Source organism: Manacus vitellinus, unplaced genomic scaffold (assembly GCF_001715985.3).
Source record: "Manacus vitellinus isolate BGI_N305 unplaced genomic scaffold, ASM171598v3 scaffold_4_pilon, whole genome shotgun sequence".
Classification (NCBI taxonomy): Eukaryota; Metazoa; Chordata; class Aves; order Passeriformes; family Pipridae; genus Manacus; species Manacus vitellinus.
This window is the reverse complement of record NW_021940604.1, coordinates 12630866-12651351: the sequence shown is the minus strand read 5'-3', so window position 1 is coordinate 12651351 and position 20486 is coordinate 12630866. Positions and strand designations below refer to the sequence as shown.

Below are 20486 nucleotides of genomic sequence, written 5' to 3'. Positions count from 1 at the left end.
ATAAAGACAATAGAGACTTAATCTGTGAAATCAACAATAACCTTTTTCTGCTAATTAATACCAACTCAATGAATGACCTATATGATACAATTATGGCAAACAGTAACAGTAATGTAATTGTTTTGTCTTGCCTGCAGTTACAATCTCTTGTCAAATACCAAGTTCTCAGAAATGAGATTCAGGATCCTGGACTCAGGATAGGTATCTAGAGATAAAGACCAATCTTTACAAGCTGTTACTGTTTTGGGAATTCACTTTTTGAATCTCTGTACAGAGAAATCTAGCCTTCAGGAAATGCCATAGACACATTTGTGATGTTATGAACTCAATTTCAGATTTCATGCTAGATAAGAAAACCAACCCTCCTTTATCTTCACGACAAAGTCTCATTCAACACCTTGGTTCGACAACGATACAAAACACTTTGTATGTGGCAGATACAAACGAAACTGTGGAAGACTCCGCATTTATTTCAATAGTTCTTTTATTTGCAGCAGTTTGGTTTGCCCTCAAAGAAAAACAAATAATTTATTGTACTAAGCCAATTCCTTCGCATTACAGAGAACAGCTTCTATATGCACAGTAACTGAAGTTTGCACTCTTTGTAGCTTCAGCTTTCCTTGCTGCAGACTTGAAAAGCTACTTTTGAGATCAAACCACAGACCAACAGACATGTCATAAAACTGAGCTAAGAGCACCAACAATTTGTCAGTCAGGCACTTCACACAATCGAACAGGTACACAGGAAATTTACATGCCATAAAAATAGACCACAATATATAGCTTACATGAAGTTTAAAAGAATGTCAGTAGATAAGCTTCCATTCCATGTTAAGATGCTAACTTAACATATCTCCTTAGTATTAGAGAAAACTGAGTGGCTTTAAAAAAAAAATCTTTCCAAAAAAGATCACCATATTTTAAGAACAAAACAGAATATGTATCTTAACTGCTCTAAAAAAGCAGCTAACAGTCAAAAAACTATTCAAAATAGTACTAATACATTTGTCCCACATCCTCTAAAACATTGACTTTAATATTAGAGGGAATATTCTAGATTTTAAGATGTAAGCCTTACACTTTTTAAAGCAAGTTTTAATTATCTTAAAATGCGCTTGAAGGCCTAATTTGGAAAGACATGCAATTCTATGATTTGCCACTCTCTATATTCAATTGACAGAATGATGATAAAATGTATTTATAGACGGAATAAAATTTCAGAACTGTGTTCTATTCAAGTGATTTAGAAGAACAAGAAGTTGACATAAAACATTTGACTTGCATTAATGTAACACCTTAGCTACCTTATTAAGCATGTTTATATTAACAATTTGGGTATCTGAAAAAAAAGACAACAACAAACCAAGCACTGAAAGTACTAAACTCTTCTTAAAAATCAAGGGATAGCTAGGCATCCAGTCTTTTCCTCAGAATCTTGCTCACGCAAGGGTATCTACTCTCTAAGTTATTTGAGTAGCATGGTCATCACACTCACAAAAAGTCTTAACAGAAAACAAGTATGCTCAACTATTTTTCCCCCTGTTCTAGTGTAAATGGAGAAGCCACTGTCACCTCAAATGGCACAGTTAGCAATACAGGTCTGATTACTGACTAAGGACTAAAATTCATGACACTTTGGCCCCAGTAGAACTTAGATATTTAGCTATCAACTCTACACTTGATAAGCAAGAAAAGACAGAGTCCAAAATTTCTGGAATGCCTGTGTGGGCAACACTGTTTGTAATTCTGGGGGTTGGTGCACTCAAACAATGGTTTATAGGAGATCTTTCAGATACAATTAGATTGCAGACCACTGGTTCCATCACAACAAGCCTGAACTGTTCTCAAATTTAGACAATATTCACAGGATATTTAACTAGGATGCATGAACTAGAAGCATGACCATAATCTTGCCTTCTCCAGCTATTCCTTACCTTCTCTTTCCCCAGTACACTAGGGAAGGAAAAGGAGCCAAAGAGACTAAATAGGACCCATCCCCATAGAGCTTTCTGTCCTGATGTAGAGACTGGGATTTATAATCAAAACTGTCTGGGACACAGACTGCTGCTAGTACTGCCTGCAGTGCTGGCAGGCTGTTAAAGTTACAAAGAAAGAAGTATGTGCCAAAATATGTACTCATGCTTGCCAAGCATATAATCCTGATGCATACTTCCTGATAGGAAAAGGATTTAATAAATGAGACAATTTCCTTTTCCCTTTGCTTCGAAACGATCTTCTTTCCCACGTGTTTAAGGTCAGAGAAAAAGAAACAGCATAGCTTCCACACTGAAAAGACAGGCAGTTAATTCTCTGCCTGGAATACTCAGGTTCATTTGATCAAGATCAAGCATCAAGTATTTTCTTAGCAACTCTGATGACGATCACCAAGACAAGTTTTGGAATCTAACAGTCTCTGTCTCCTGTTACTCATGAAACACTGCAAAACATGTTGGAGGATTAGATTTGTGGGAGGATATGGCCCCAGTCATTGCTGGGCTCTCTCTACAGTATGCTCTACTAGGAGGTTCTCTCCTGGTTGGAAACAGAAAGGGAATACCTGTGAAGGACTACAAGTTTTGCACTTGAGTCATGGCATGTCCTTGTTTAAAATGAGAGAAAGGAAGTTTGCTACAAAACTTTCCATGTAACACATTTTAATTAGATAACAGGATACATATAGGTTAAGGGACGGGTTCTGAGGCTTAAAAAGGCCACAGCAAGAAGAGCAAAATACATGGGTCAGGGAATCGAGTACAGACAGTGCTACAGAGCCGAGCCCCTCAAGCTTACTTCATTACTGTAGCATGGCAATGTTTAGTAATTAATTTAGTATATTACCACAAGTGATACCAGTAAAATACTGCACAAACCAAAGGTAGAGTTTCAGAAGAGTTAAGGAAAAACTAAGGCTAGTTAACAATACATCCTAAAGATCTTGCTGAAGAACCAACATGAAGGAAGTATTAATAGCTACATTAAAACCTTGTGCCAAAAATAATTTTAATGCATTTAAGGAAACTCTTGCCTTCATAATAAGGCTTTCAAAAAAGAAATCAGTTGTCAATTACATCTAACAGAGAAGAGTTTCCAAGTACTGCGAGATACCCAGCAAACAACTTAAGTGTAACTAAGGTAACAATCATGACAGTATTTTCCCTGACTTGCAAAATCCTTCTAGTTAACATCTTTTTCCTATTTGTAAAAAAGGAGGAAATAAGACCTTTCACTCATGACAAGCTGTCAGAAATTTCAGTTGTTAAATAAGATATATTCAGCTGAGTGAACATAAAAGCTTAGAGAGGACAGAGCAAAATAGTTGACATGGCTTTTGGAGTAAAGGTTGCAAGCGAGGTGTCTGTCTTCTCCCAAGCAACAAGTGATAGGACAAGAACAAAACAGCCTCAAGTTGCACCAGGGGAGGTTTAGATTGTATACAAGGAAAACTTTCTTCACTGAAGGGATGGCCAGGCACTGAAACAAGCTGCCCAGTGAAGTAGTTGAGTCACCATCTTTGGAGGTATTTAAAAGACTTGCAGATGTGGTGCCTGGGGACATGGTTTAGTGGTGGACATAGCAATGTTAATCTAACACTGAAGAATTAACAGTTGGATTCAATGATCTTAAAGGTCTTCTCCAACCTGAACAACTCTATGACTCTGTAAACAGAGTTTATACAGCAGCAAGATTTGCCTGACAGCAAAAGGCAGTCAACAAATACTCAGTGTTACCAAAAGTATTAACTGTTCTTAAAGTAAAAAACAGGCAAAAGGGTTAAAGATTTCCATCATCAGAAGTATTTCAACATGACTAGACAAGGCTCTGTGACCCTGCATGGTGCAGGAAAAGGTGTTGGACTGAGCCATCTCCACAGGTCCCTTCCAACCTGGGAACAAATAAAATGACTAACCATGTTCTCCAAGCCATGCAGGAAGAAAAAGGAAAGTCAACTTAAGACAAGAATGCTCTTGTGTTCTCCTATGACAAATGCCAAGTACTTCACAAAAATAACCCTAGAATTCCTACCTCAAACCAGCTATTAACCTAATCAAACCAAAACCAAGAAATACCAACCATCATCAGATGTGTTATGAACAGGCTGACAAATACTATTTGAACTCCAACAAGAATGCTGCTTGAAACATTACACCTGCTAGCCTCGTTTCCTACAGAAATAAGACCTACACAATCATACTGCCTGTTTATCTGCTTGTTATCCTTCTCTAGTAAGTTAAGTTCAATGGTCAATTTTAACCAAATTTAGTAGCAGTCCAGGGGTCTCAGTACTACTCAGTTACTACAGGACAAGCAAAGCCAGTTTGGAGGGAAATAAATCCCAAATAGTCAAGAGCGTCTAGTATAAACCCATAAGTAACATGTTCTATTTGCATTACTAGCTTTACAGTCAGCACTTACCAGCCAGACAAAATACACACTTACCTAGTGATATTTGAATGGTTCTGCATTAAGTATATTTAGGGAATAATGTATCCTTGAAAAAATAAAAGTACTTGAGAAAATAAAGAAAAGAAGTAAAGACAAGACAAACATTTACTAGTGATACGAAAAAAAAGTTGACATTGTTATAAAGGAGAGCAAGAAAAAGTCACAGAAGATGATGCCACATGAGTTCTTCTGCTAGAACTTAGTTTACAATACTGAAAGATTGATGCTTTAAAGTAAATACGTAATCTTCCTCAGAATTCATTTCAAGAAGGTCAACAATGTATTTGTTACCACTCGCTAAGAGAGGCTAGTATTTCAGTATTCACAGAATGATTTGGCTTGGAAGGAACTTTAAAGATCATCTAGTTCCAAAGCTTTGCCATCGGCTAGGGATACCTTTCACTAGACCAGGGCACTCAGGGCATCCAACCTGGCTTTGAACACTTCCAGGGATGGAGCATCCACAATGTCTTTGGGCAAGAGGCACCTCTTCCAGTGCCTCATCACCATCACAGTAAAGGATTTCTTCCTAACATCTAATATAAACCTATCCTCTTTCAGTTTAAAGCCATCATTCCCATATTACTACTTGTAACTATTACTGTATAGTGGAGCATGAAGGGACGAAAAAGGAGAAAGAACATAAGTGGGATGGTATTTCAAATACACGAAACACTGATTATTACCTAAAAATTCTACTCCTCATGTCTTGCTTTTACCACACTACATTTATTAGAAAGTTTTTGACATAAGTTAGCAGAAGAAAATCCAGCAATACAAACCAACTTCAGTTGATATTAGATAGATGGCATCTCTAAATTCAGTTTCTTCAGCTTGCAGGACTCATGAGTTTTGCACTCTGGGTTTGTTCTGTTTCCTCCCCACCCACAACCATTATACTCAGAATGCAAACTAATTTGTGCTTTTAACCCAAGGAATCTGCAACTCAAACATGTGGACAGTCAGTTGACCAAAAAAGCACAGGGAGAACTGCAAAGCTGCACCTGCTGCAGGTATATGAACTAATAACACAAAGAGGACGACACAGATTTTTTTTAAAAAAAAAGTGTCTCCTGAATTGCTAGTTTGACAATTTTGGTCAAATATCTATGCTGGTTTTGCAAGTATTCAAACTGAGTCAGCTCACACTGATTATCAATGTATCTCAACTGTTGCCGCTGACAAATCTAAGAACACAATACTTTGCACAGTCATCCTGAAATTTGTGCAGCAGCAATTCCTCAGATTACAAATGACTAACTTCTGTAGTCCTGTCACAACAGCAGAGAACTTGTTGCAGTTTACTGGGCATAGTGAACTCTTAAGACTGGAAGCAAAGAACACATCCACTATACATCGAAACAGAAGTGTCACATCCTACATCAAAACCTTCACTCACAGCTGGGTAGTCCATCTACTGCCAATATGAGCACTAATGAACAACTTCAAAGCTGCAATGACAGCTTAGACACATCTTCACAAATAAACAATATATAAAGCACTTCAGTGTAACCCAGGGAACTGACTATATGGAACCAACTTCCATATAATAATCTTTTGAAGAGCATACCAAGTTCAGTAGGCTATGTTAGAAGTCTTTATCACAAAATACATCAGAGAAGTTCATTTGCAGGCTTTGTAGAGCTTACGCTGCTTAATTAAGTTTCTTGACTTGAGAGAAAAAAATACAAATCAAACTACGATATTTTTCAGACTCTATGGGGAAGAGAAAAAAGTGAAGGGTCTTTGGAGTCTTATTCCAAGAACTCAGTAGATCTGATTTAGAACTCTCAGAGTTCTGCATCTCAACCTTTTCAGAAAGGTCAGGAGATACCTCATACTTAACAACACTCTAGTCTTCTAATGCTTATGTAAGCTACAGAACACAAATAATACAGTCATAAAACCACCAAAAAGAAAATTATAAAACATTCAGAAATCTCAATGCGTCCATCTTTACATTTTTGGGGTAAAAAAAAAAAAAAAAAAAATCATTATTTTCACTACATTAAATTCTCTCAGAAAGGTATTTTCCACCTGCCTATCAACCACTTTATTTCAGTGCCCTTCCTTATGCAAACTGCTGGTAGTGATTTTGGAAAACCACTACAACTAACCATTTTGATGCAAGAACTTCTTTAACTGAGAACTAGGAGTTTAAAAATATGGTATTACTGTAGGCAATGACAGTATCATAACCAAAAGATATTAGTTCTGCAAAATAAAGAATATGTAAGAAAAACAGAAGTATTAAGTCAACAGCAACAACAATCAGTAAAGATATTTTAGAAATATTTTAACTTTATAGACCAAATTAAATGTTTAAGTCAAAATCTTCTGCATTGAGAGGAAATAAAACCATCCACAGGAAACAAAGTTGATTTTACTGATCATACATTGCTACGCTGACTCAAATGTCTTGTGAGCGCAAAACCACAATAATGCAAGGTCATTGCATTACATCAGACTGCAAGTCTGATTACTCTTCTCACTTTCTGTACTTTACACAATTCAGGAACTAGCTCCTAGTCAGACCTTTGAATATCACCAAATGCACTATGATGCTCAAAAAACAGCCACAAAGGCCACCAGCCGTTAGGGAAAAAGACTAGTAGCATTTACCCCTCAGGTGAAATAAGTACAACTTATCTTAACAGGGTACAAAAGACTGCAGAACAAAAAACATAGTTACCTAGGGAAAAAAAGAGGCAACTTTAGATTCCTCCTTTTATCTTACTTCTCACCACAAAAGTTAAGCCCCCTTTACATAGTAATCAGAAATGGAAAGGTCAAAGTTCAGGATCTTGTACCTATGCACTCTACACGCGTTAGTGACTTCTCCCTTGCTATCACTTCACATGCAGCAGCAAGCTAAGAGTTTCATCTTTCTGTTCAGTTCCGCAAAACTTCTACACCAAAATTCACAAGTGTGAATTTTGAAGAAGAGCAGCAAAACAACAAACCACACAAATGATTCAAAAAAGCAACTACAATCAAATCAGTGGATCAAACTGGAAAACCAAATATAGTACACTCACTTGGCTGTAAAGCACTGAATTACTAGTAAAATTCTTGCATAGTATTTTAGCCCTTTGCAGAATTACCATCCCTTCAGGGCACCAGCAAAGACAGTGTTGTCATGCGAATGACTGCATACTCTTGAAAAGTAAGTGTAGCCTATGGCAGTGCTTTTCAAGTACAAAGACAGGTCGGTAAATTAAAAGGTTTTTCATGCAAAGGAAGATATCTCTTAATAGCTAATGAGGCATCTCTCTCAGTCTAGGGGGTGAAAGGAGCAATAGCTGTTTTCAATACAAAGGGTCAGAAGCACTGACTGAATACGGGAGAACATTCAGCTTCCAGGGATTCTACAGAGGAGTCCTTATGCTCCAATCATGTTGATGTAAGGTCTATATTTAGGTTATCTCGTTGCAGCAATAGTTATGTTGCCTATTTTTAAAGAAAGCATTCTGAGGTGAATGCTTTAATTTCAGCAAAAGGCCTCAATGTGATCACTTTCACAGGAAGCAACAAGAAACTCTCCACATTAAGATAGTGGAAGTTTGTACAGAATGCGCCATCATTGTATGCCAACTCATTGGCATTCATGTCAATGAAAGAAGGAGAACAAACTGCTTCAGGTGATTATCCAACTCCAGCAATACGAAGATCCTCTTTTCCCCTTCCTACCAACCTGTGCCTTGTCCATGGAAAGACTGTCCAGGACTGCAGACAAATTCGAAAGACTCCAGCAAGGCAGAGAGGAAATGTCCTGTGCCCCACCAGTACAAATCAGAGCCTCTGCTATTGGGAGCAAGAGCCCCTTGCTCAAGAGAGAGGGTGCACACCAGAGAGTAACCTGTAGTTTCACACCTGCATTCACAGAGAAGATATGAGGAAGTGGGATGGAAAATCCAGTTCTGCCCTAGCAGCATGGGTACATGAGTTGAGAGGAAGAAAAAACACCACAGGAAATTCTTCAAGGACAAATGCCACTCCAGTTTCCAGTGAGCAAGTCCTTAGACAGAACAGAAGTGCTGATCACAGAATCATAGAATCAGCTGGCTTGTAAAAGACCTCTGAGATCATCAAGTCCAACCCTTGATCCACTACCACCATGGTTACTAGACCATGGCACTAAGTGCCACATCCAGTCCCATCTTAAAAACCTCCAGGGACACAGAATCCACCACTTCCCTGGGCAGCCCATTCCAGTGTTTGATTATCCTCTCTGTAGAGAATTTCTTCCTAATATCTAACCTAAACCTCCCCTGGCACAGCTTAAGACCATGGCATCTTATCTTACTGATAGCTGCCTGGGAGAAGAGACCAACACCCACCTGGCTACAACCTCCTTTCAGGTAGCTGTAAAGAGTGATGAGGTCTCCCCTCAGACTCCTTTTCCAGGCAAAACAACCCCAGCTCCCTGATGTTACTTCTGATCCTCTTGAGGGGACCTCCAGTTCATATTTACAAGTGAGCAACGAATACTATGACCAGAACTAGAGGGGCCCTGCCTCCAGCAAGGTGGAAGAAAGGGACAATTGGATCTACTGGACTATGTGGATCCTACGGCCTGCCACATCAGATCCACAACAGTATAAGGCTTTAGTTGACACTGGCACACAATGTACCCTGATGCCATCAAGGTATGTAGGGGGAGAACCCCGATCCCAACAACTGGCTGTACTGGAAGCTGAAGTGAGCCTGACTGGGAGCAAATGGCAGAAACACCCCATTATGACTGACCCAGAAGCCCTGTGCATCCTTGGCATAGATTACCTCAGGAAAGAGTATTTCAGGGACCCAAAAGGGCATCGTTGGCTTTGGGGATAGCTGCTGCAAAGAGAGAGGAAGTTAGCTGAATGCATTGCTCAGTCTCTCAGAGGACCCTTCTGCTGTGGGACTGCTGAGGGTTGAAGAACAACAGGTACTGACTGCTACCTCAACAGTGCACTGTCAGCAATACCGCACCAACTGGGACTCTGTGACACCATCCATGAGATGATTTGTGAACTGGCCAGCCAGCAAGACTTGCTCACCCTTTAGTGGTCCTATACGGCCAGTATGTAAGTCCAGTGGAAGTGGACATTGACAGGGGACTATCGTGCCTGAACTAAATCACACCAGCACTGAGTACTGCTGTGCTGGACATGCGGGAGATTCAGTAGTGGAGCCCAAAGCAGCCAAGAGGTGCCACCATTGATATTGCCAGTGCATTTTTCTCTATTCCTTTGTTAGCAGACTACAGGCCACAGTTTGCTTTTACCTGAAGAGGCATCTAGTACATCCGGAACCGACTGCCCCCATGGGTAGAAACACAGTCCCTTGTTTGCCAGGGACTGATCCAGACTGCACAGGAAAAGGGTGAGAATCCAGAACACTTGCAATACATTTATGACTCATCATGTGGGGCAACACAGTGATGATAAAGGGGAAAAGATAATCCACATCCTTCTGAATGCTGGTTTTACCTAAAGCAAAGTAAGGTCAAGGGACCTGCCAGAAAATTCAGTTTTTAGGATTACAGCGGCCAAATGGACATTGTCAGATTCCAATAGATGTGGTGAACAAAACAGCAGCTGTGTCCCCACCAACCAGCAAAAAAGAAACACAGGTTTTCCTAGGGGCTGTGAGTTTTTGGAATATGAATATTCCAGATTAGTCAGATTGTAAACCCTCTCTATCAAGTGACCCAGAAGAACAATTTTAAGTGGGGTCCTGAACAACCACAAGCTTTTGAACAAATTAACAGGATATTATTCAGCCTTTGGGCCAGTCAGGACAGGACAAGATGCGAAAAATGTACTGTACAGCACAGCCAGGAAGAATGGACCTTCCCAGAGCCTCTGGCAAAAAGTTCCTGGGGAGACTCGAGGATGACATCTGGGGTTCTGGAGTCAGGGATACAAAGGATCTGAGGCCTGCTACACTCCAACCAAGAGATCCTGGCAGTTTATGAGGGTGTTTGAACCGCTTCAGAAGGGACTGGCACCGAAGCACAGCTCCTCCTGGCACCCTGACTGCCAGTGCTGAGCTGGATGTTCAAAGGGAAAGTCCCTTCTACATATCATGCCACTCATGCTCCGGGGAATAAGTGGGTCACACTGATCACACAGCAAGCTCAAATAGCAAATCCCAATTGCCCAGGGATCTTGGAAGTCATCATGAACTGGCCTGAAGGTGAAAATTTCAGATTATCATGATTAGAGGAGGAGAAGGTGACATATAACCAGCTACCAGAAAATGAAAAGTGACACACTCTTCACTGATGATTCCTGCCGTACTGTAGGGATACAATGAAAATTGAAAGCTGCCCTATGGAGTCCTATGCGGCAAGTCACAGAAGCTATTGAGGGATAGAGTGGATCAAGTCAGGCTGCAGAACTGAAAACCATCCAGCCGGCTTTAAGTATCACTGAACAAGAGAAATGGCCAGTGTTCTACCTCTACACTGACTCGTGGATGGTAGCCACTGCTCTGTGGGGGTGGCTAGACTAATGGAAAAAGACCAATTGGCAGTGCAGAAATAGCCCATCTGAGCAGCTGAACTGTGGCAAGACATCGCTGCCCAGGTAGAGAAGTTGGTTGTAAAAGTCTGTCATTGTGCTCGTTTAAAACAAAACAAAAAAAACCAAACAGCAGGGCAAGTTGAGACTACTAAACCTGTCCCCTTTTGATAGTGGAGGGCAAAACAAAGAAGAGAGAGGTTAAAGTGTTGAAGTCACAACTTTATGGAGACAATTTGTTGCAATAAAACACAAAACAGGAAAGTAGTTTACCCACAACACCAACAAAGGCAAAGAATTCACCTCCAACATGAACATGTGAAGTAAAAAAGAAACAAACAAACTTTATATTTCACGTATAAGAAGTTTTTATCAACAGCATTTTCATGTCAACCAGCCTACCTTTAAAGTTCTTAAATAAAAGCATTAGTTAATAATCTCTCCTAACAATGACCCACAAAACAGACAATACAAAAGATATACAATACCTCAATCAATTTTTATGTTCTTTTTCACTCCAAACTGCAGGAAGCTCGTTTGCCCTACACCTAACTGACAATTTTTTTTATTTCACATTTTCTCAAGTCTCCAACAACATCCTGACACTTACTGTTCTTGGAGAATGCTTTTAAATCTTGAGGTATCTCCTAGAAACCTATACCAGGAACAGCACTACTCATAACTTAACTCTATTGTGCCAACAGATCTATAGCCTTTGTTTTGTTTGGGCTTGGTTTGCTGTTTTGGTTTTTTTAAGCAATAAATAAAGTTACATTGAATAGGATATCTGATAATATAACCTTTATTTCCTTTGAGTTGCTACCCTCATGATCAGTTTACCGAGACACACATACAGACATACTGCCCCAGTTATCTGCAACAAAGCCTCAGTCAGGAAGGTAAAAAAAAAAAACAAAAACAAAAACAAAACCCACGAAACACCCAAAACGAATCAGCCAGAGAAAAACCACACTCTTCCAAACTAAATGCTTATGCTTTTACCTTCTTGACATAACCAAAGGTATGAAAATAGTCATAGAATACAAAAATCATTTGTTGAGCCTTGTCCTGTTAATTTAATTGCTTATATGCTGAGCCTTCTAGCAAGCATCATATGCAGTTGTTAACCTTGGGAGCAATACAACGTGAAAATCCACTTAGAATTTGAAAACTAACACTTGAAGTAGTTATGTTAACAGATTTTTCTATAAGTCTTAAAACACTTAACAAAACCAATTAAAGGAAAACTGACTTGTTTTTAAAATGAGTAAAACAAGAACATTGTGAGCTTTTGAACAGAAAGAACCTACAGATTTTTTCAGTATGTTACAAGCAAGCCAAGATCATACAGTAGTAAAAGAACAAAGCAGGCTGATTTTGACTTCAATCAAATTAACACCTGAGCTATAACATGCTAGCTTTTTTGCCCTTTTTTTTTCTGCAAATAACTTGACCAGGCAAATTAATTTTCCTACATCATTCAACAGTTTATGGATCCAACATGTCTTAAGCCAGAAAATCAGTGACTAAATAGTTCATCCAATAAAAACAATCTAGTCCCATTCCAAAGTTTTAACACTGCTACATAGAGCACACATCTCACCCTTTTTTCAAGACATGATGTACTCTAAACCAGCACCAATCACAGAATCATAGAATCAGATGGGTTGGAAAGGACCTCTGAGATCATCAAGTCCAACCCTTGATCCACTACCACCATGGTTACCAGACCATGGCACTAAGTGCCACATCCAGTCCCATCTTAAAAACCTCCAGGGACACAGAATCCACCACTTCCCTGGGCAGCCCATTCCAGTGTTTGATTATCCTCTCTGTAGAGAATTTCTTCCTAATATCTAACCTAAACCTCCCCTGGCACAGCTTAAGACCATGGCATCTTACCTTACTGATAGCTGCCTGGGAGAAGAGACCAACACCCACCTGGCTACAACCTCCTTTCAGGTAGCTGTAAAGAGTGATGAGGTCTCCCCTCAGACTCCTTTTCCAGGCAAAACAACCCCAGCTCCCTCAGCCTCTCCTCATAGGACTTGTGTTCAAGTCCCTTCACCAGCCTCGTTGCCCTTCTCTGCACCTGCTCCAGCACCTCAACATCTTTCCTGAACTGAGGGGCCCAGAACTGGACACAGGACTCCAGGTGTGGCCTCACCAGTGCAGAGTACAGGGGCAGAATCGCTTCCCTGGTCCTGCTGGCCACACTGTTCCTGATACAGACCAGGATGCCATTGGCCTTCTTGGCCACCTGGGCACACTGCTGGCTCATGTTCAGCCTCCTGTCAATCAGCACTCCCAGGTCCCTTTCTGCCTGGCCACCGGGTAATTTTATGATAAACCAACCAGTTTCATAGTAGGTGTTGTCTGGAATGCAACTTTAGAAAACAAGGAAAAAATTAAAAATCAGGGAAAACTGAACAAAAGATCTGAAAAATGCAAATAAGTTGCATTTTTATCAAAGCAAAAAAACCGCTTTATATATATTATACATATACATATAAAACCGCTTTATATATATTATACATATACATATAAAACCGCTTTATATATATATATATTTATATATATATATATGGAACATGTTTTGCATTTTTCACACTAGCTTTTAAAAATCCATTTGCAGGCAGTAAATTGAACTCTTAATTCTTATCCCACTATTTCAAATCTCACGATTCCTCAAGATACGGTTAAATTATTTACACTTCCAAACAATTCAGCACAGATAAAATATATTTCAGCTAAGTATGGGAATTTTTATAAAGTTTCATTATGCTTTTTGAAACACAAGAAACAGACATCCAGAACACACAGAGACAAAAAGTAAAGCAGCTTCTAGCATCATCTTCATATCAGTGCTAAAACTGCAACAACCTTTCCTCCAGGGAAAAGGGTCTCACATTTAATACCCAATCTCTAGTTAAGACTGTAAATATTCTGTTTCAATTACTGAGCTTGTAATGGTCCAAGGATGAAAGAACGTAGGGTCATGTATCTCATACTAAATTTGCTAAAACCAGTGGGCATATGGGGGGGAGGGTGAAGGGAGCAGCAATTTGGTATATATATGGTTTCTTAAAACTAGATTTGACTACACCACCCTGGCACTCTACCTAAGTCAGAACACTATCATTTACTACTGCGTTCTGTAGCAAGATTTCATTTTTCCTTACAACAGGTTTTTAAATATAGATCTCTCTGGAATTTGAGCTCATTTTACCGAGTGTTTTTACGAAAAAGGTACCTTTTCTCCAAGAATTTTCTGACCTACAACATAGGGTTGAAATATTCCCAACTTCACTTATATATAGCTTAATTTCTGCTGCAGTACAAGAATAATGTTCTGGTAACAGTGTAAACTTCCCCCCCCCCAAATATCTCATCTATTTGGTCTCTACAGTAAGTTATTACTCTGCAGTTATGTGATGAAACTTAAATAGCATTCTTACTTTCTGAAATGTCACTGGGACTAAATTTAACAGTGACAAAAAAAAGTAATGTTTTAATATGCTGTGTATTTTACTTATCTTTTAATTCAATTCAGTAGAAAAAAAAAACAGAACAGTGATTTCAGGCTTCAGAAACGTCTTACCCTTCAGAATGAAAATATCTCAACGTACTTGCAAAAAGTTACAGTGGTCTCACGTTATAAGCAAGTATCATACTCAAGAGCTGGGGAGGGGTGGGGAAGGAAAAAATAAATCTGTAACTGCACAGATTTCATTAATTGCTTTCTCTAAGACATCCTTGAGCACATACAGAATCAAGAAAACACTCTGCAAAAGTGAGGCTAAATAGTCAACAGCTTAAGTTAATTAATGAGATAATTACAGGTCCAAAACAGGTTTAATATCAAAATCACTTACAATTGGGATTTATAAAGAAGGAGTAGTAACATTGGTATGTAGCAATCCCAACCTCGATCCAAGCAGCTGCCTGCGACCATTATCTAAGATAACCTCTTGTCAAGATCACTTCAATACATAAGTGTTGGCTACAGAAGGGACAAGGCATCCTTAAGACCAAACACAGACTGAAGTACGAATTTAATGCTACAATATTCCTTGTTTCTAGTTGTGGGTTCCCCACCCTGCCCTCCCACCACCTCTTTTCCTCCAGACACTGGGTTTGCTTCAGATTTGTGGTCCCATAATGCAGTACCCTACCAGACAAAGTACACAAAAAAGCCATACAAGAAAAAGGAGACAGTCCTCTACGAGAAGATCAGTGATATACAGGTCACATTTCTTAAATAATACTGTAAATGCTGCTGTTTCATCATCAAACAATTAAAGTATAGTTTTTAAGTACTACAAAACTTCAAAAGAAGTAAACCAAACAGGATAAAACAGCTTCTCTCAGCTGAGGAAACAGCAAATAAATCATGTACAAATAGTGTCTACAAAGTACAAATCACTGTATTTGGAAATTTAACAAGAACTTTCAGATCCAAAGCTGAAATGTTCAAAGAAGTTTGCGGGACATACTTAGTATATTCTGAATTATTTTATTGAGGAATCCTTTCTTTTGTGAGCAACATGAAGCAATAACATTGTTTCAACAAATGTGAAACCCAAGCACGTATTTTTATCATAAGATTTTAATTTTTGTTTGATTTTCAGAAGTAAGAGTATATATGCTGAGTCAATCAGAATTTAAAGGTCTGCCTAGTATGAACTCAAAAACTTGCAGTAAGAATATATACTTTAAATTCCACCTACAGGATAACTGATTATTTCAAATTAGAAAAAGCTGTTCCACTTTTCCATTGTGGTAAGAGCGCACATCATGCATTTTAAATACATACTGAAGTTTTTTGTACTTTTAATAACATTCTACATTCTTTAAACATTGTAGTCAAATTCTTATCCAGGCCACTAAAAAGAATACCACAGTTGTAGTCTATACTTCTCAAGCCACAGTAATGGGATAGCAGTAATTTACAGTAAAGTCTGGTGTTACATTTAGCTGTACAACACTACTAATTAGAGAGTAATTTCAACAATAAATATTTAGTTAAACTTGACTTTGTCATCAATGCAAGCAATTTAAGATGAAACTGATCTTTCAGAGTCCACAGTTCTTTTTTTGAATCTATTTTTATTTTTTTGGCTACTGAACATCTTTTCCTATGGAACACTTCTCTAGAACTACTGCTTTGCAAACAGAAAACCGCATAGACAATGTCAGAAGCAAAAGAGAAGATTCAAACCTAGTGGACCAAAGCAATTCATAGTTCTCTTCAAACTGTCCTTAGCTAACCTTATTTTACTATTCAATGCCAAAATCTTCTAAAAATGACCTTACAGAGAGAGCACACAGGTCGCATCACTTAGTAACAGCAAGGTAAGCTAAAAGACAGGCCATATCACACACTTCAGAAAGAAGACAGGGAGGAGAAACCAAGACAGACAAATATGAACACAATTCCATGGTAGACACAAGATCAAGGAGAACCCCCAGTTAACTCCTTAGACACTGACAAAGAAGTTGTCAGTATTAAAGAGAGGATCTTCCTGCAAAAAGCACTACATCGGTGGTGAACAACAGTAGTACCTTATCTCCATTAAGAAAAAAAAAAAAATCCAACCAACCAAAGAAACAAAAAAGCAAGCAAAATACTACTATATGCTTCTGAGAATCTGCAGAGCTAATCAGTTTTTATACTAGAGGCCAACTTAACCAAAGTGAGGCCTTCAAAGTATCTCATACTTGAGTCTGGTCACAAAACATTATGCCATCGAAGGAGTTGTGATGTGCAGTGTAAACGGTTGGCATCCAACGTTCTCCTTTGAGACCAACTTGCAGAGCCACTGTAATGAAGTGTTTGTGTAGTGCCACTAAAACATCAGACACTACTGCAACAGAAACTACTTTTTTCTCCCCAAGTCTGTTAAAATAAACAAGCCTGCATTCTTGTTGAGCTGTCCCACTTGCAGTACATGCAAGTCTATAGTTTCATACCATATATGGTACATACTTTCCTCATTTCACTAACCAAACAGAATGGCTATTTTTGGATTACCCAACAGTAATTAATAAATATTCTGCTGATATGGCCTTCACTTCCTCTGTACATCTTTACAAAGGACTCAAAGACAAGGTGAAATCTATGGAGGAAACAAGTTACTGGTAAAATTACTTTCACAGAAGAGTTTATATCACAAACTTCTTACGTAAAAGTCAAAATATTTACTATATCATCAATATGTTCTTTCCTATATAATATTACAAAACTGACAACTTAAACCATGTAAATTTATCACATCAACAGCAAAAATAAGTGAAACAGAACAAAGAATTTTGCCTATTTAATAAATTCCTATAGTGAAACTTCTGATATATAAAAAATAGTTGACAAATTACCTTCCACTCCAGTGGAAGTCTTGAAGACTTGTAGAATTCAATCAACTATGACACCTGGATAACAGTACAATATCTTCTTTATCTATAAGAGATAAATTCAATAAATTACACCAAAAAATTATCCCACCAACCAAGTTAAAAAACCAGATTAGTGAAATTAACTGTGCTTAAATGATAAACATTTCAAAAATGTGAACATCCGCATAAATAGGAAGAGAAAAAAAAAAAACCACAATCTTTTAACCTGCACTTTAATTTTGTCCCTTAAAAAAATAGAAGTCTGGCAGTTTATTATAAAGTCTAACACTTTATAACTCCTCTTAAACTCAAGAGGAGTCTTTTCTTTCAAATTAGAAGGCCAGAAATAACCCCTTAAGATGCCGTTTGACTTCTTGTATAATGTAGGCTATAACACAGTCACACACTCCCACATTCACTTTTCTTGTTCCCATCCTCTTTCTTGTGTTCAGCCATTGTGTGAGTATACAATGAACAGTTTTTCAACACTGCTTTTTTTTGGGTTAATTTTCCTGCAATGAGGAAGACAGCCCACCTTCCCTCTTCTCACTACCCTTTACTTAAGATCAGTTCCAGAAAGAAACCACCGTTTGAATTAGTACATCTTTCTCAAGAAAGCATTCAACCTTGCTTTAGAAATCTCTAAGGCCAATATGCTATATACTACAACCTTTAGTAAAATTACTTTTAACCTGCTGAAATTTATACATGGTAAACTAAAATGCAGAAAACTTCCTCTTTCAATTGAGTAACGCTACGCATTACAGACATAACTATTAAAAATGCAAACCACTTAGATCCTTTTCCTGTCACTGAATCCTTTCATAGCCACTATTATTTGCTATTGTCCAGGTTACATGTACATCTATCATAATTTTGTTTTGTTCCCTCCTTTTTTACTCCTTAAATAGATCAATCTTTTGTAGTAAAACATGCTTCCCAGATTAATGCCGAAAGCGAACAGAGAATTCAAAAAGGAATCCCAAAAGCTCCAGCTACAAAAAGATTTAAAACATATGACAAGGTAAAAAATGTTGTTTATATACCTAGTTTGATGTGTTTGAACATCACTTTAAAGAGAACTTATGCCCAAATTATTATTCATCACAACCCTCAGTAGCTTCTCTAAATGTCTTTACTTTGCAGAACACTCTCATTCTCCACTTATGGTCCACATTCCTCATCCTTAAACATGTTACTCAGGAGCTGGACTCGTGAAAAAAATGAATATTTTGCCTAAATCCACACTCACAAAGTGACTCACATCGTATTTAATACAATAAGTAATCCAATTACTCTTCAGGTTACCCTTTCTAAATGAGAGCTCTTCAGTGTTGCCACCAAAACCCCGTTGAGACATCAACAACTCTTCAAATTATATCAAGAAGTGATAATAAAGCTAAAAGTTTTTGGTTAATTGACTGCAGTTGTTGGAAAATTATCAAATTAGAAGTGGAACAAAAGGTCTATTTCCCAATAAATGAAGCCTGGCATTTTAGTCCACATGGCCCTGGATGTTAAGAAGTTTGAACCCTCCTTCTCCACTTTCAACACATGTGCAGACAGAACATGTGTATTTTTGAAAGTCTTGTCCAGGCCATTTTAAATTATATTTTTACAACACAAGCTCATCTGCCACAGGTACAAATGGTTGACAGAAACTGTGACATCCATAACCTCTGAAAACACAGAAAGGAAGACCATATTCTGAGCCTAAAGGTAATCAAACTCAGCAGAATGTTGCAATTTAAGAAAGAAAAAGCAGCTCAGCTTCCCACCACAGAGGTCAACATCAGACAGAAAACAGCATGGCAAGCAGAAACAGAAACTTGTTGGAAGGGAAGAGAGTAGCAGCTGAAGTGGACACTTTGCTGAATACCCTTCCAGGGCTGCTCCTGTATAACCCAGAGTGCCACAAAAAGTGGTCTGTTCTATAACTGATTGGCTCCGCAACTTAGCGACTGAATTTTTCTGCTGTACAAAAAACGACACCGAAGGATGCAGCTTTTCTTTTAGATAGTCTCTGTTAAAGAAGCACTTTCTCATTTCAACCTCTGCAGGACTGGAAAAACATAAGTTTATGAGAATTTGCTGAAGGCTAAGTTTTGTAGAACCATGTTCGCTGCATTTCACTAACACTCTGGAAGCCATGCTAGCAGACAGAAAATGAGGCTGTAAAACTAAGCAAAGGACTACATGTGCTTTTAAAAAAATATAGATTATATGATTTTAATTGAAAATGGGTCTTGGACAGCTTTACAAGAAGTAAAAAACATAATAGTTGAACTCCTTGCTACTTATTATTGGTATCAAAGTATGTTAATCTAAGTTTACTCTAGCTAGCTATTTCTTGTTCTCCGGCAGTGATTTAATTCAGAAGGTGGAAAGCATAATCATTAAGGTGACAAACCCTCAAACCAACTCCCTTTATGTCAATCAGCAATCATTCACAGAGTAACCTCCTTTAAGTCCATTCTAGCCATACACACATATGCACAGTACTATTAATATCAAAAGGGCTGAACTTCAACTCAGTGGGATCTTCACCTGTGGAAATATGCTGCATTGAAATAAGTTACCACAGTGTTAATAGCTCTTTTGACAGGATTCAGACTTCACAGTACTGTAATCAAAGCCTTACAAAAGAACAACAGGAAAAGAACTTTGGACCTAAATTTATAAATAACATCTCATTTTTTAAGAAATATCCCAGTGCATAATGCTCAGAGGCCAGGTTGTCACATCTTGAGAGGTGGTCTACGTTACTTTAAAACGGGAGATACAGAACATACAAGAGAAGAATAAGTGTAGAATCATCCTAACCCTGAAGAGAAGGGAAATTAGGAATGTAAAATCTTCCTCGATTTCATCCCCCTACCTAATTAACGATAAACAGCTTCAGAGCAGGGTCCTATCTAGCTCATTTTTCTGCAGTTGCTCACTTCCAGCTGAAAGAGAGGAACAGCCCAAGATGCAAACAGATGAAGTTATCAGAACGAGGAGTGGTGCTCCGGGAGGAAAAAAAGAATAGGAAACCGTGTCTCGTCATGCAGTATTCACACAACGGGTGGGGGAGAGCCATCGATGGCCATTGGGACAGGTTTTCGGGGGAAAACACCCCTTTCTTTCTGGCCCCGAGCC

The 20486-nt window shown here is 38.4% G+C and overlaps 1 protein-coding gene across 15 annotated transcripts in view; it reads right to left on the bottom strand.

Moving 5' to 3' along the window:
* Positions 1 to 20476, bottom strand: part of EPB41L2 (erythrocyte membrane protein band 4.1 like 2) — a 116666-nt gene extending 96190 nt beyond the window's left edge. For all 15 annotated transcript variants that reach the window (XR_001921359.2, XM_018077951.2, XM_018077962.2 and 12 more), the window contains exons 1-2: positions 20224 to 20476; positions 17328 to 17409 (exon numbers count right to left, since the gene is read on the bottom strand). The gene's annotated coding sequence lies outside the window, so the exon portion shown is untranslated. The remainder of the gene's footprint in view (positions 1 to 17327; positions 17410 to 20223) is intronic.
* Positions 20477 to 20486: the final 10 nt, after the last annotated feature.